Source organism: Triticum aestivum, chromosome 3A, assembly GCF_018294505.1.
Source record: "Triticum aestivum cultivar Chinese Spring chromosome 3A, IWGSC CS RefSeq v2.1, whole genome shotgun sequence".
In the NCBI taxonomy this organism is placed as follows: Eukaryota; Viridiplantae; Streptophyta; class Magnoliopsida; order Poales; family Poaceae; genus Triticum; species Triticum aestivum.
In genome coordinates this window covers 37,544,121-37,557,353 of record NC_057800.1, presented here as the reverse complement: position 1 = coordinate 37,557,353, position 13,233 = coordinate 37,544,121, and the positions used below count along the sequence as shown (strand labels likewise).

General features: G+C 45.0%; 2 non-coding genes across 2 annotated transcripts; both read left to right on the top strand.

The window, feature by feature from the left end:
• The first annotated feature begins 3,744 nt into the window (after positions 1 to 3,744).
• On the top strand, positions 3,745 to 3,825 carry TRNAL-CAG (transfer RNA leucine (anticodon CAG)). The gene has a single exon. It is a non-coding gene; the product is annotated as a tRNA-Leu (tRNA).
• A 1,867-nt stretch (positions 3,826 to 5,692) lies between these two features.
• TRNAL-CAG (transfer RNA leucine (anticodon CAG)) lies at positions 5,693 to 5,777 on the top strand. Its single transcript has one exon. It is a non-coding gene; the product is annotated as a tRNA-Leu (tRNA).
• The last annotated feature ends 7,456 nt before the right edge of the window (positions 5,778 to 13,233 follow it).

Below are 13,233 nucleotides of genomic sequence, written 5' to 3'. Positions count from 1 at the left end.
GGGGTATCATCTTGAAGACGGCAAAAGCCTTATGATTTGCGGAACAAAAAACGAGCAATCAGACCAATTCGGGATCAATGGGGTACCCCCTGGATGGCAAATTACGTTGGAAGTCTAAACCGTTTGATCTGAACGCTTGCGAACGGTTCCAGGGTTTGCGTTCAAGTTGCCCAAAGAGTTTTATTCTTCTGTGAACTAAGCCTAGGTTAGACCACGACAACGTGCTCCCTGCTCGTGCCGTTGATCGCCAACGTCGTCCAGCAAACCGTCCGCCGTCAAGTAGCCCAGTCACATGTCGTTGCCGGCGGCCGTGTCAGTGTCGTACTCGATCCGTACGGTGAGCTAGCATGTTGGAATACGTGTCGGTTCCTACTTCCGAGTCGCCCAAGAACTCGGCGTCTCATCGAATCCGACTAGACTCGGCGTCTCTCTCCCTCTCGCCGAGTTTATATATAGCGTCGCGATCGAGTTCGCTGCGGCAGGCGTCCAAAGATAACACGGTAGAGAGAGAGGATCATCGAGGAACAAGATTAGCCGGCCATGAGGATCACGCTGGGCATGAGCCTGGAGGCGTGGGTCACCACGGACGACGCGGCGGCGCCTCCCATGGCCATGGGCGCCTGGCGCGCCGGCGAGGTGGTCTGGGGCAACGGCCACTCCTACGTCATGCGCTGGTTCGACGGCGGCCCGGACTCGGGCCGCATCCTGAGGAAGTTCGTCCGCCCGCTCCCGGACCCCGCCGTCAAGCTCCCCGCGGACCTCGTCCCCGGCGACAACGTCGAGGTGCTGGACGGCAGCCTGTGGAAGTGGGCCGAGGTCGTGGCCGCCGCCGGCGACCGGTTCGAGGTCAAGATCGTCGGCTCGTCCCAGGTCCTCACGGCGGACCGCGGCGCGCTCCGGCCCCGGCAGGTGTACGGGGAGAAGGGCTGGGTCGTGCTCCACAAGGGCAACAAGATCCCCGTCGAGAGTGTCGTGCCGTCGCGCCCCATCCCCGGCAAGAACATCAACGGCAAGGCCAAAAATGGCAACCTCGGAGGCGGCAAGTACGCCGATCCCCATGCCGTCAAGCTCGGGGGCAAGACGACGATGAAGAGGAGCAGCCCCACGGTGACGGCGGACGGCGACGACGTAGTCCCGGATGCCAAGAGGTTTCATTTTCATAGTAGCAGCAAGTTGTTCCCCAAGGAAGCACCGGATGGCAAGAGGTTGCATAGTAGCAGCAAGTTGTTCCCCAAGGATGCAAGATACCCAAGCCATTGTTATCTGATGAAGAAACGGCGGCAGGAGACGAGCAATGATAAATCCTACTATCATGAAGAGTCATGTGATGCGGTTGGAGGAACAGTAAGAGATAGCAGCAGCGACACCGACGGCGGTTCTAGTAGTAGTAGCACGTCTGATCGATCGTCGTCATCGGCGGATGGCAGCGAGGGAGACAATAGCAGCAGCAGCAGCAGCGGAAGCAACAGCAACGGCGGAGTTCCTGAAGTTCCCGCCGCCGGCGAGCGTTGCCAAGAAAATCGAGAAGCGTCGATCCCGCCGCCGCCGCTGAGCCGCGAGGAAGAGGAGCAAGATTCTTCCGACGACGGTCGCGCCAGCGTGACAATGCACCGCCGCCCGGCGGACGTGGACGAGGAAGAGGCGGTGGCGATGAAACGAAATCGGCAAGCGGCAGAGGGACATCAGGAGGACCACGGCCGCGTCCATGGCCTGGAGCTGGAGGCGTACGTGAGCGTGATGAAGGCGTTCCGCGCCACGGGGCCGCTGAGCTGGGCCAAGGAGGAGCTGCTGTCCGACCTCCGCCTGCACCTCCACGTCTCCGGCGACGAGCACCTGCAGCTCATAAGGAGCTTGAACGGCAATAACTAGACTAGCTAGAATCCGGCCTAGCCCAGTGATAAGATTCTCCTCTTGTAGTAATACATGGATGGATGAGGGTGATTATTTGGCTTCTTCGTGTTTGTACAAAACATGAGTACTCTCTGATGAAATAGCACGCTCCCAACATGCATGCACTTGCGTAATATCTCATGAGGATCATATGCTATATTATTACTAGGTTACAATTACATACTGTAAGAATTTGCACAAACCTTAGTATAGAATTCTAAGATATTCGAGTATTTACCCCCAAAACTACCACTTTACATGTACCGGTCTCAGAAAATCTACCACATTTACCTTTGTGTCTATAACCTAGCACTTCTGTCATAGAAATTTGCTAAAAACCAACATTTTAGTCAATAGCCGTTTTATAGACGATTTAAACATGTTTATGGCAGGTAGGACTCACCTGTTAGGGTTGACGTGGCACAACTCCATTTGGTTGACCGTTAAGTTGATCGCAAGGTCCACATGTCATCATCAACACTCCTCTCTCTCATGTCCTTTTCTTTCTTAGGCATTTCATCAAACACTACACACACTGGAGTTAGAGATGAAGACGATGACCGGCGGCGACAGCTTGGCGCGTGCCACGAGGTGGTCGTCGCACAGGGAGGCGACGACTGAAGGACAACGCGGTGGTGCCTTGCATCATGTGTGTTGGCCACGCTGCTCATGGTGGTGCTGTCGGGACCACACTCGATGCCCATGTCGCAGTCGCGGGGACATCGTCCATGCCGCCGACTCGTGGTCACGAGGACACGACAGGCTCAATTGCGAGACATGGGCGATGCCGGCGACGTAGGCACGGTAGGTCTCGCCTTCTCCGGCCCCACCGCCTCGTCGACCGAAGTCTCACACTTTAGGCACACCACCCCCTGGCTAGCTCCTTGGGCAATTCTCGCCTAGGCCTGTCGGCGCCCAGGTCCTCTCCCCCAGTTTCCACCTCGTCATTCGCGAACTCTCATTGTGGTGCCGCAGCTGCGCATGGTCACGCACGACGCGGTGGGTGGGCGTGTCGCACGTTTCTGACGCATGCCGGGTGTGCTATTATGTTGGTAGTCCTACTCGGACACTACAACATACCCTATGAACACATAGTACAACTCAAAGTCCAACTGTAACCTTTCTTGTACAAAATATTTGACACAATTCCAATAGTAGCACAACAGGGAGAGGTGTGGGAAGCGTCACGGCATTCCAGGATGAGTTGGCCTGATGAAATCGATGGTCGCGACCTATGTTCATGAGGCAATGCAGTATAAGTGAGGCCAGACACCCATGCGGCGAGAGCATATAAGCGCTAGGCATCCTTTAATACTCCCTCTGATCCACAATAAGTGTTGTGGTTTTAGTTCATATACAAGGCGAGGTGCCAAACGAAGGTGTTTTCATAAACATCACTAACTTAGAAGTTGCTCGGAATGTCAATTGGCGTGGAGGTATCCCTCAATTTCATTTGGATCCATTCTCCACAAGCCGCTTAAGCAAGAAGTAAAAGAAATGCAACCTGAAATGCAGCCAACAGCTGGATTCATCAAAGAAGCAAGCACGTTTCATTACTACAGACAATTATTCTGAAAATATATAACGCGAACCAACGAACCAAAGTTTGTAACTGACACAAATTATTAGAGTGCAATAGAGTTGCTTATATCAGTCTAGGAATGCATTAATTAGTATCGTTCAGCTTCCAAAAGCAGTACCATGCAATCCTTCTAACGCGGGTAATACTCGCATTATGGTAGCACATCAATTTTCGTCAAGTACTCGCATTATAATACTCCAATATAAACCAGATGTTTACTTGTAGGAGATTCTACCGTACAAGTAGTTTGGTTTTTCAAAGTGTACACAGACGTCAAGATGGCCGAGTTGGTCTAAGGCGCCAGTTTCAGGTACTGGTCCGAAAGGGCGTGGGTTCAAATCCCACTCTTGACAAAAAATTTTGGTTTTCTTTTCATTTTCTTGTTTACTCACTCCATTCCACAATGTAGTGCTTTCTCTATCCTTGTGCTTCAACTTTGACCGTAAATTTAACTATCAAGACTGATTGCGGCGAGAGCAAAAATTATATCAGTGAATTCGTATTCGAAAGAAGTTTTCAATTATATAATTTTTTCTCCCGCCGTAGTTGGTCTTATTGGTTAAATTTATGGTCAAAGTTGAATCTCGGAAAGCGTGGGCACACTATATTTTGGAATGGAGGGAGTATTAAATAGTCCATCCCTCTATCTGAAATACGTCCCACAGGGATGTAGGACGTAAGCTGCTGAACACACCGTCAACTGGACTAGCTTAGCTTATTATAGGGTATAATGCGAACTAACCAAAGTTTGTATACATATGTATGTAGCACTGATAAACAAATCAGAGTGCAATGGGTAGCTCGATCAATTTGCATTCTCATTCTAACAGAGAAATCAAGCAACGTTAGTTCATGCTTCATATAAGATGGGCAGACAGAGAATCCACACTGCGCCACAAAGCATGTGGGTAAAGGCTCATATCAACATGCAAAAACGCATGGAAATTTTCATTCTGTTATGCTATTTATATTAAATATATATTTTACAGCTATTCAATAATCGAACATAATAAATCATATTTATTTTAATCTTAATTGTAATATAATTATTTCAAACATTCATGTTACATATATCAAATATGTTGCAAAAAAACGCAACAACATGTGGTGTATCATCTAGTTTCAATGTGGTTGCCACCATTACGATTTCTATTTTCCTTATTCCTTTTTTCTGAGCACACGATCTGATTTTATCTATTTCATACTAAAACAGAGTACATCAGATCAGATCATGAACACTAAAATAAAGACGGGCAATTCCTCAGCAGTAGGACTTTGAGCTCACCAAGCGAGAGTGGTCGGCACACCCTCTACTAGTTGACCAAGAAATGGACACCGTGGGCGTCCTTCTAGCCAACTCAAAGAAAGCCACGAATGACACGATTCACATGCCTTGGGATGGACTTGTTGAAGGCAATCCTCCTAAGGAAGTGCACTAGCATTGTGCACAACATGTGTCTGATCAGCGCTAGTGCGTCCCTCTTCAACAACATGCAAGCCCTTCAAGTGACAGCTTCTTCTCAAGCCCGTCGACCAGTAGAAGCACGTGGACATAGGTACCTCCGGGACAGAGAAGGGAAGGCCGAGGTAGGGCATAGGGAAATTCGAGATGGGACACGCCATCTCGTTTCCAATCATGGTCAACTGGTCCAGTGAACATTGGATCCGGAGCAGTTGGTGTGCAGTCCGGAAGCAACGCCAAATACTCAAAGTAGCTCCCTAATGGCAAGGATATTGCGTCTGTTTGAGTGAGGATCACTATATCATCGGCACACAGGGAGACCATGTTGCACCGCACGTTGGATCATGGAGTTGAGGATGTTCATGACAAGCGTAAATAGCATAAGTGATAACGGGTCGCCTTAACAAGCCCCTTGTTGTGACTTGTGACCGATCAGGAGACCAGGAACGCTATTGAAGTACACACATGGACGTCGAAGACAGGAAGTCAAAATTCCACTCCCGCACGCAAGGGCCAAAGTCGAGTTGCCTAAGGAGGAAGGGCCAAGAGACGAACTCGAAAGCCCCGACGATGTCAAGCCTGAGAAGCATACTCCAGGAGGAAACTAAGGATTTGCTAAATTACGTATACAGTTTTGCATTCTCTGTGCAACTTTACCGAACCAAATAACTGAAAATAAATGGAAACGATTGGGACATTCGTGAGTTTTGCAACTAGATGGCCATTATAAACGGTAATTTCATGAAGTAAAACACAACGTCAAGATGGCCGAGTTGGTCTAAGGCGCCAGTTTCAGGTACTGTTCCGAAAGGAAGGGCGTGGGTTCAAATCCCACTCTTGACAACTTTTTGTTTTTTTTCCTTTTCCTATTTTTAAAATCTGTTTTTGCTTCTTTGCACATAGAGCCCATCCCTCTAGATGAAATACAGCCTTTGTTTTTTTTATCATTTTTTTATGTTGCTAAATGTGCATACCGCACATGCCACCGCCACGGCACGAGCCTGATCTGGCTCATGCCTTGTCGGGTGTGCTTCCATTCCTGAGTTTGGGAACTACCCTGACATTAGTAACTTCTGTTTTTTTAGCCCCTCTACCTGAAATACAGCCAGGCAAGCACGTTTAGTAAGTTCAGCCAATTAAATTGCTTTCTGAAATTATAGACGCGAACCATTAGAGCGCAACCGAGTTGATTATATACTTATTACACAATTAATTTGCATTCTGAAACATTCCCTCAATTTATTTATTTTTTCATTCTGAAACGAGCAGCATTAGTTCATGCTTCGCATAGGATGGGTAAACAAAGTCCATCTGTATAGAAAAACATTAGAGATGGGATGCAGTGACATCAGATGGATATACTGGGCAATATGCCCTAGGTTCTGACCTTGCCTCCGCGTTGAGATATCACCCACATATCCCAAAATCAAAGAGGCACATTCGTTGAGAACATCGCAAAAAAGCTTACATTCATCTTTGGGGGTGAAGAGCGACCCCTTCCTTTTCCTATTTTTAAAATCTGTTTTTGCTTCTTTGCACATAGAGCCCATCCCTCTAGATGAAATACAGCCTTTGTTTTTTTTATCATTTTTTTATGTTGCTAAATGTGCATACCGCACATGCCACCGCCACGGCACGAGCCTGATCTGGCTCATGCCTTGTCGGGTGTGCTTCCATTCCTGAGTTTGGGAACTACCCTGACATTAGTAACTTCTGTTTTTTTAGCCCCTCTACCTGAAATACAGCCAGGCAAGCACGTTTAGTAAGTTCAGCCAATTAAATTGCTTTCTGAAATTATAGACGCGAACCATTAGAGCGCAACCGAGTTGATTATATACTTATTACACAATTAATTTGCATTCTGAAACATTCCCTCAATTTATTTATTTTTTCATTCTGAAACGAGCAGCATTAGTTCATGCTTCGCATAGGATGGGTAAACAAAGTCCATCTGTATAGAAAAACATTAGAGATGGGATGCAGTGACATCAGATGGATATACTGGGCAATATGCCCTAGGTTCTGACCTTGCCTCCGCGTTGAGATATCACCCACATATCCCAAAATCAAAGAGGCACATTCGTTGAGAACATCGCAAAAAAGCTTACATTCATCTTTGGGGGTGAAGAGCGACCCCTTCCTTCTCAGTTCCATAAGCAATTTTATTCAAGTCCTGGATATACTCCCAAGTCGTGTGCATACAATCTCTGCTAGGTTCTGCATCAAATCCCACTCTTGACAACTTTTTGTTTTTTTTTCCTTTTCCTATTTTTAAAATCTGTTTTTGCTTCTTTGCACATAGAGCCCATCCCTCTAGATGAAATACAGCCTTTGTTTTTTTTATCATTTTTTTATGTTGCTAAATGTGCATACCGCACATGCCACCGCCACGGCACGAGCCTGATCTGGCTCATGCCTTGTCGGGTGTGCTTCCATTCCTGAGTTTGGGAACTACCCTGACATTAGTAACTTCTGTTTTTTTAGCCCCTCTACCTGAAATACAGCCAGGCAAGCACGTTTAGTAAGTTCAGCCAATTAAATTGCTTTCTGAAATTATAGACGCGAACCATTAGAGCGCAACCGAGTTGATTATATACTTATTACACAATTAATTTGCATTCTGAAACATTCCCTCAATTTATTTATTTTTTCATTCTGAAACGAGCAGCATTAGTTCATGCTTCGCATAGGATGGGTAAACAAAGTCCATCTGTATAGAAAAACATTAGAGATGGGATGCAGTGACATCAGATGGATATACTGGGCAATATGCCCTAGGTTCTGACCTTGCCTCCGCGTTGAGATATCACCCACATATCCCAAAATCAAAGAGGCACATTCGTTGAGAACATCACAAAAAAGCTTACATTCATCTTTGGGGGTGAAGAGCGACCCCTTCCTTCTCAGTTCCATAAGCAATTTTATTCAAGTCCTGGATATACTCCCAAGTCGTGTGCATACAATCTCTGCTAGGTTCTGCATCAAATCCCACTCTTGACAACTTTTTGTTTTTTTTTCCTTTTCCTATTTTTAAAATCTGTTTTTGCTTCTTTGCACATAGAGCCCATCCCTCTAGATGAAATACAGCCTTTGTTTTTTTTATCATTTTTTTATGTTGCTAAATGTGCATACCGCACATGCCACCGCCACGGCACGAGCCTGATCTGGCTCATGCCTTGTCGGGTGTGCTTCCATTCCTGAGTTTGGGAACTACCCTGACATTAGTAACTTCTGTTTTTTTAGCCCCTCTACCTGAAATACAGCCAGGCAAGCACGTTTAGTAAGTTCAGCCAATTAAATTGCTTTCTGAAATTATAGACGCGAACCATTAGAGCGCAACCGAGTTGATTATATACTTATTACACAATTAATTTGCATTCTGAAACATTCCCTCAATTTATTTATTTTTTCATTCTGAAACGAGCAGCATTAGTTCATGCTTCGCATAGGATGAGTAAACAAAGTCCATCTGTATAGAAAAACATTAGAGATGGGATGCAGTGACATCAGATGGATATACTGGGCAATATGCCCTAGGTTCTGACCTTGCCTCCGCGTTGAGATATCACCCACATATCCCAAAATCAAAGAGGCACATTCGTTGAGAACATCGCAAAAAAGCTTACATTCATCTTTGGGGGTGAAGAGCGACCCCTTCCTTCTCAGTTCCATAAGCAATTTTATTCAAGTCCTGGATATACTCCCAAGTCGTGTGCATACAATCTCTGCTAGGTTCTCCGTAAAAGTCGGTGACGCGACGACACGCAACTACCGCTTCATCAAAACAGATATCTAGGTAATGATCGTGCGCTTTCGAAGACATCACGTTCAAATCTTTTCGCCAAAGAAGGAGCAGTCTACCACTTTCTACCGTTACTGTCCGACGTGATCATGTCATCAACAGTGGTATTGTACAGGGGTCTTTCGCTTTGAGTCCTGATACGACGTCTCATTATCCACAAGGTTAGCAAGGGCACTGCTCCTCAATCCCAAATTTTCATCAAAGATATTCGGATCTTCGCCCCAGTTTTGAAGGGGCATCGTACGACACTATGTACCCCATCTCTCTTGCTTTCTCAAAAGCAAGTCTTTTTCTACCTGCCTTGATCCTATCAATATCCATCTCCGTAGTAGGTTTAACAAGGAATGGTGTTGTGTCATGCAGATCCGCATCTGTTCCATCAAAGGATTCATCCCAGTAGTCGTTTTGTCTCCCTTCAACCTTCTCTGCCTCACTCTTTGCCACACCCTCCTCGCGCCCACCTTGCGGATTCCCTCCCATGTGGAAAGGCAGCACTATCATAGGCGCAAGCAACAAATCACCCCATTGCATGTCCTTTGGTTCATCTTTGCATTACCATGCTCTAGATAGGTGTGTTCAAGAAGCCTACACACATAGCATAATTCGGGGACCTCTTCATAAAACACCTAGTAGTACATTTTTTTTCTTCTCTTTCATGATTGTGAGAAATACGGTGAAAGGTTTGTTCACATCCATCCTCATGCGAATTTGCACAAAATTTCCATCATGCAAAGGGCTTAGGTTCACATGCATTACTTTACCAACTCTTTTACATAAATATTCCTACACCGCTTTGTCCGGTATCCGGGTAGCACATTATGAACTTGGATCCACAATGGCAAGCGATCAAGGACCACCTCATCCAGCTTGGTCAAACCATCATATGGTTCAATAAGAACTCCATTATTTCGGAAGATCCATGGGCCCTTCTCGGTAATTCTTCCGCAATCACCTAAACAGTTGACAGTCAGAACGAATGGATTGCTTCCCACTGGTCAGAAGTTAACCCCTTGCGCTAGGCTGCATGTCATCCCCAACAAACTATAGAAGGAATGACTTGAGAACGGTCGTGTGGTATGCTCACAACAGATTGCCATGAATTCTGCCTCAGGAACCTCATTGGGAAATTCATAATCAAAGTTTAGGTTGTCTTCCTCCTCCTCTTGCAATGGGAATTCATCAATGGAGGGCCGCATATTTTTCTAGGTATTTTAATAGCCTTTCATCTCTATAAATAGACACCGTTAAAATTAGGGCTCACATAGATTAAAATAAAAGGTAGAGAAAATTTAGTCTATTTGGATAAATTTGGTGGCTTATTTGCCTCTTTTTTTTTTGGAAAAGGGGACGTGCCCCAGCCTCTGCATCAGAAAGATGCATACGGCTCATATTATTAAAAAGATAAAACAGTAGCATAGTACCGAAAGGTCATAGTACAAACTATAACAAAATCTGTAAATAAGAAAATCCCAAAGCCACAACCGGCTGGCAAAAACAATAGGATCACTACATGTCTATCCTATTACATGACCGCCATCCAAACCGGTTGAAAATATCCCGAGCTACCATCTCCCATCGGGTAGACGCAGTAACCAAACACTCCCTGGCCTCCGTCGGAGTGAGTAGCGACCACATACGGATGAACGCCGTGGCCCTGAAGATAACCTGCAAAAAGTGAATGTTTGTTGATCGGTTAAAGACTAAGTCATTTCTGCAATTCCATAATGCCCACAAAAGTGCACAAACGCCAACCCGAATGTGTCTTGCAATGTCAGAATCCACCCCATCTAGCCATGTTCCAAATAACATACTAATAGAGGTGGGCTGACTAATATTAAAAGCAATATGAACCGACCGCCACAGAATCTTAGCCAACGGGCAATCTAGAAAGAGGTGTTTGATGTTTTCAGAATGATCACAGAAGCTACATCGAGACGGACCTACCCAATTACGTTTTGCAAGGTTATCCTTAGTCAGAATGACTTGTTTATGCACAAACCACATAAACACTTTAATACGTAAGGGTACCTTAACTTGCCAAACATTGCCTCTTATTTTAATAATACAAATAACAGACTTTTATTCCCTCAAAAAATATAGTAGACTTTTGGATATAGCCCCGGCCCCCCAAATTAGGTATAACTATACACACGCGCGCGCGCACACACGCAGAGATAGACGAAATCTCGCAATTGATATATAGTGGATTGTATGCATCAACAGGGATATTGATCGGTTCAGCTCAAATCATATATCTATGATAATATCTCACCACTAATTGCAGGATCTCCGAATAAATTAATTACCATATATTTTGTTAATATGCACTTATGTTCAACATACTCATATATATTGAAGCGAGAGAAGTGGACCATGTCGATTGGTCATTGAGTGTTCGTAAAGCCAGGCTGAACAGACAAGCAGTAAAAAATTGATATGACAGGGAGACTTTGGTGTATGTTATGGCCATTATCTTGTTCATCGGTTGGGTTGCAGAGTGTAAGTATAAAGGTCTTCATCCTCTATTATTTTATTGTTTTCATAACCTTTGTGTTTTCAACAAGACAAATAAAAACATATACCCTTTTCTATCAAATAGAAAACTATTCCTTATCTATCTATACCAATAGAAAAAGACCCAGTGAGGCAGATCCAATACATCTATACCAATATAAAAAGACCCAGTGAGGCAGATTCAATACATCTCGGCCATCAAACCATATCAATCCAACAACCTAGATTGCTCCAATGGTGAGCGTTAAACATGTTTAACGTGCAATTAATATCATACCAAATAACAACGACGGTGTCAATCACATAATGAACGCGTGACTGATACCCTACCTAATATAAAACGTGCAATCAATTTCCCCAATATCAACGTGTATTGCACGTGTGCATTTACTAGTAATACCTAAATAGTTCGTCCCCACTATCCTATTTCTCTTAACATGCGGCCTATCCACATCAGCACCTTGCCACATCAGCAATTACTCCTATTTGTAATAATCAAGCAGCTCACCACGTCAGCATTTTTTCCAGAACAAATTGGTTTTTTTTGAGAAATCTCGCTCGCTTTATTGATTCAAAACAATGTTCATAGGTACACGGTGTGGGTCATGAGGAGTGCCCAACCAAATATGCCTACCTATATCTAAATTACAAGTGAATTTAGCGAGATTATGAGCTTCGAAGTTATTGTTCCTTCGCTCAAAAACAAACGAGAAAGAAGATAAACTAGCTCTACGGTCTATTATTTCATGTATAACAGCCGCATTGGGACCTCCTATGCCTTCATTGATATCTTGCACCACACCTTGGCAGTATGAGGCTACCATGATATTCTGCTCGTAGAGATCCTCTGCCAAAGATAGGGCTTCTCGGCAAGCGTATGTTTCCAAAATCAAAGGGTCTCTAATTCCTTTAAAGACAACCGCTGACGAGCCCAGAAAATTACCGTTTGAGTCTCGGCAGATGATACGTCTCCATCGTATCTACTTTTCCAAACACTTTTGCTCATATTTTGGACTCTAACTTGTATGATTTGAATGGAACTAACCCGGACTGATGCTATTTTCAGCAGAATTGCCATGATGTTGTTTTATCTGCAGAAAACAAAAGTTCTCGGAATGACCTGAAGCTCCACGGAATACCTTACAATAAATAATAAAAAATCATCGCCAAAGATGAAGACCAGGGGGCCCACACCCTGCTCACGGGGGTGGGGGGCGCCCCCCCTAGGGCGCGCCCCTGCCTCGTGGGCCCCCTGTTGCGTCTCCGACTCCAACTCCACCTCCATATACTGAGTTTCGGGGAGAAAAAATAAGAGAGAAGAAATCATCGCGTTTTACGATACGGAGCCGCCGCCAAGCCCTAAAACCTCTCGGGAGGGCTGATCTGGAGTCCGTTCGGGGCTCCGGAGAGGGGCATTCGTCGCCGTTGTCATCATCAACCATCCTCCATCACCAATTTCATGATGATCACCGCCGTGCGTGAGTAATTCCATCGTAGGCTTGCTGGACTGTGATGGGTTGGATGAGATTTATCATGTAATCGAGTTAGTTTTGTTAGGGTTTGATCCCTAGTATCCACTATGTTCTGAGATTGATGTTGCTATGACTTTGCTATGCTTAATGCTTGTCACTAGGGCCTGAGTGCCATGATTTCAGATCTGAACCTATTATGTTTTCATCAATATATGAGAGTTCTTGATCCTATCTTGCAAGTCTATAGTTACCTATTATGTGTTCTGATCCGTTAACCCCGAAGTGACAATAATCGGGATACTTACCGTTGATGACCGTTGTTTGAGGAGTTCATGTATTCACTATGTGCTAATGCTTTGTTCCGGTTCTCTATTAAAAGGAGGCCTTAATATCCCTTAGTTTCATTAGGACCCCGCTGCCACGAGAGGGTAGGACAAAAGATGTCATGCAAGTTCTTTTCCATAAGCACGTATGACTATATTCGGAATACATGCCTACATTACATTGATGA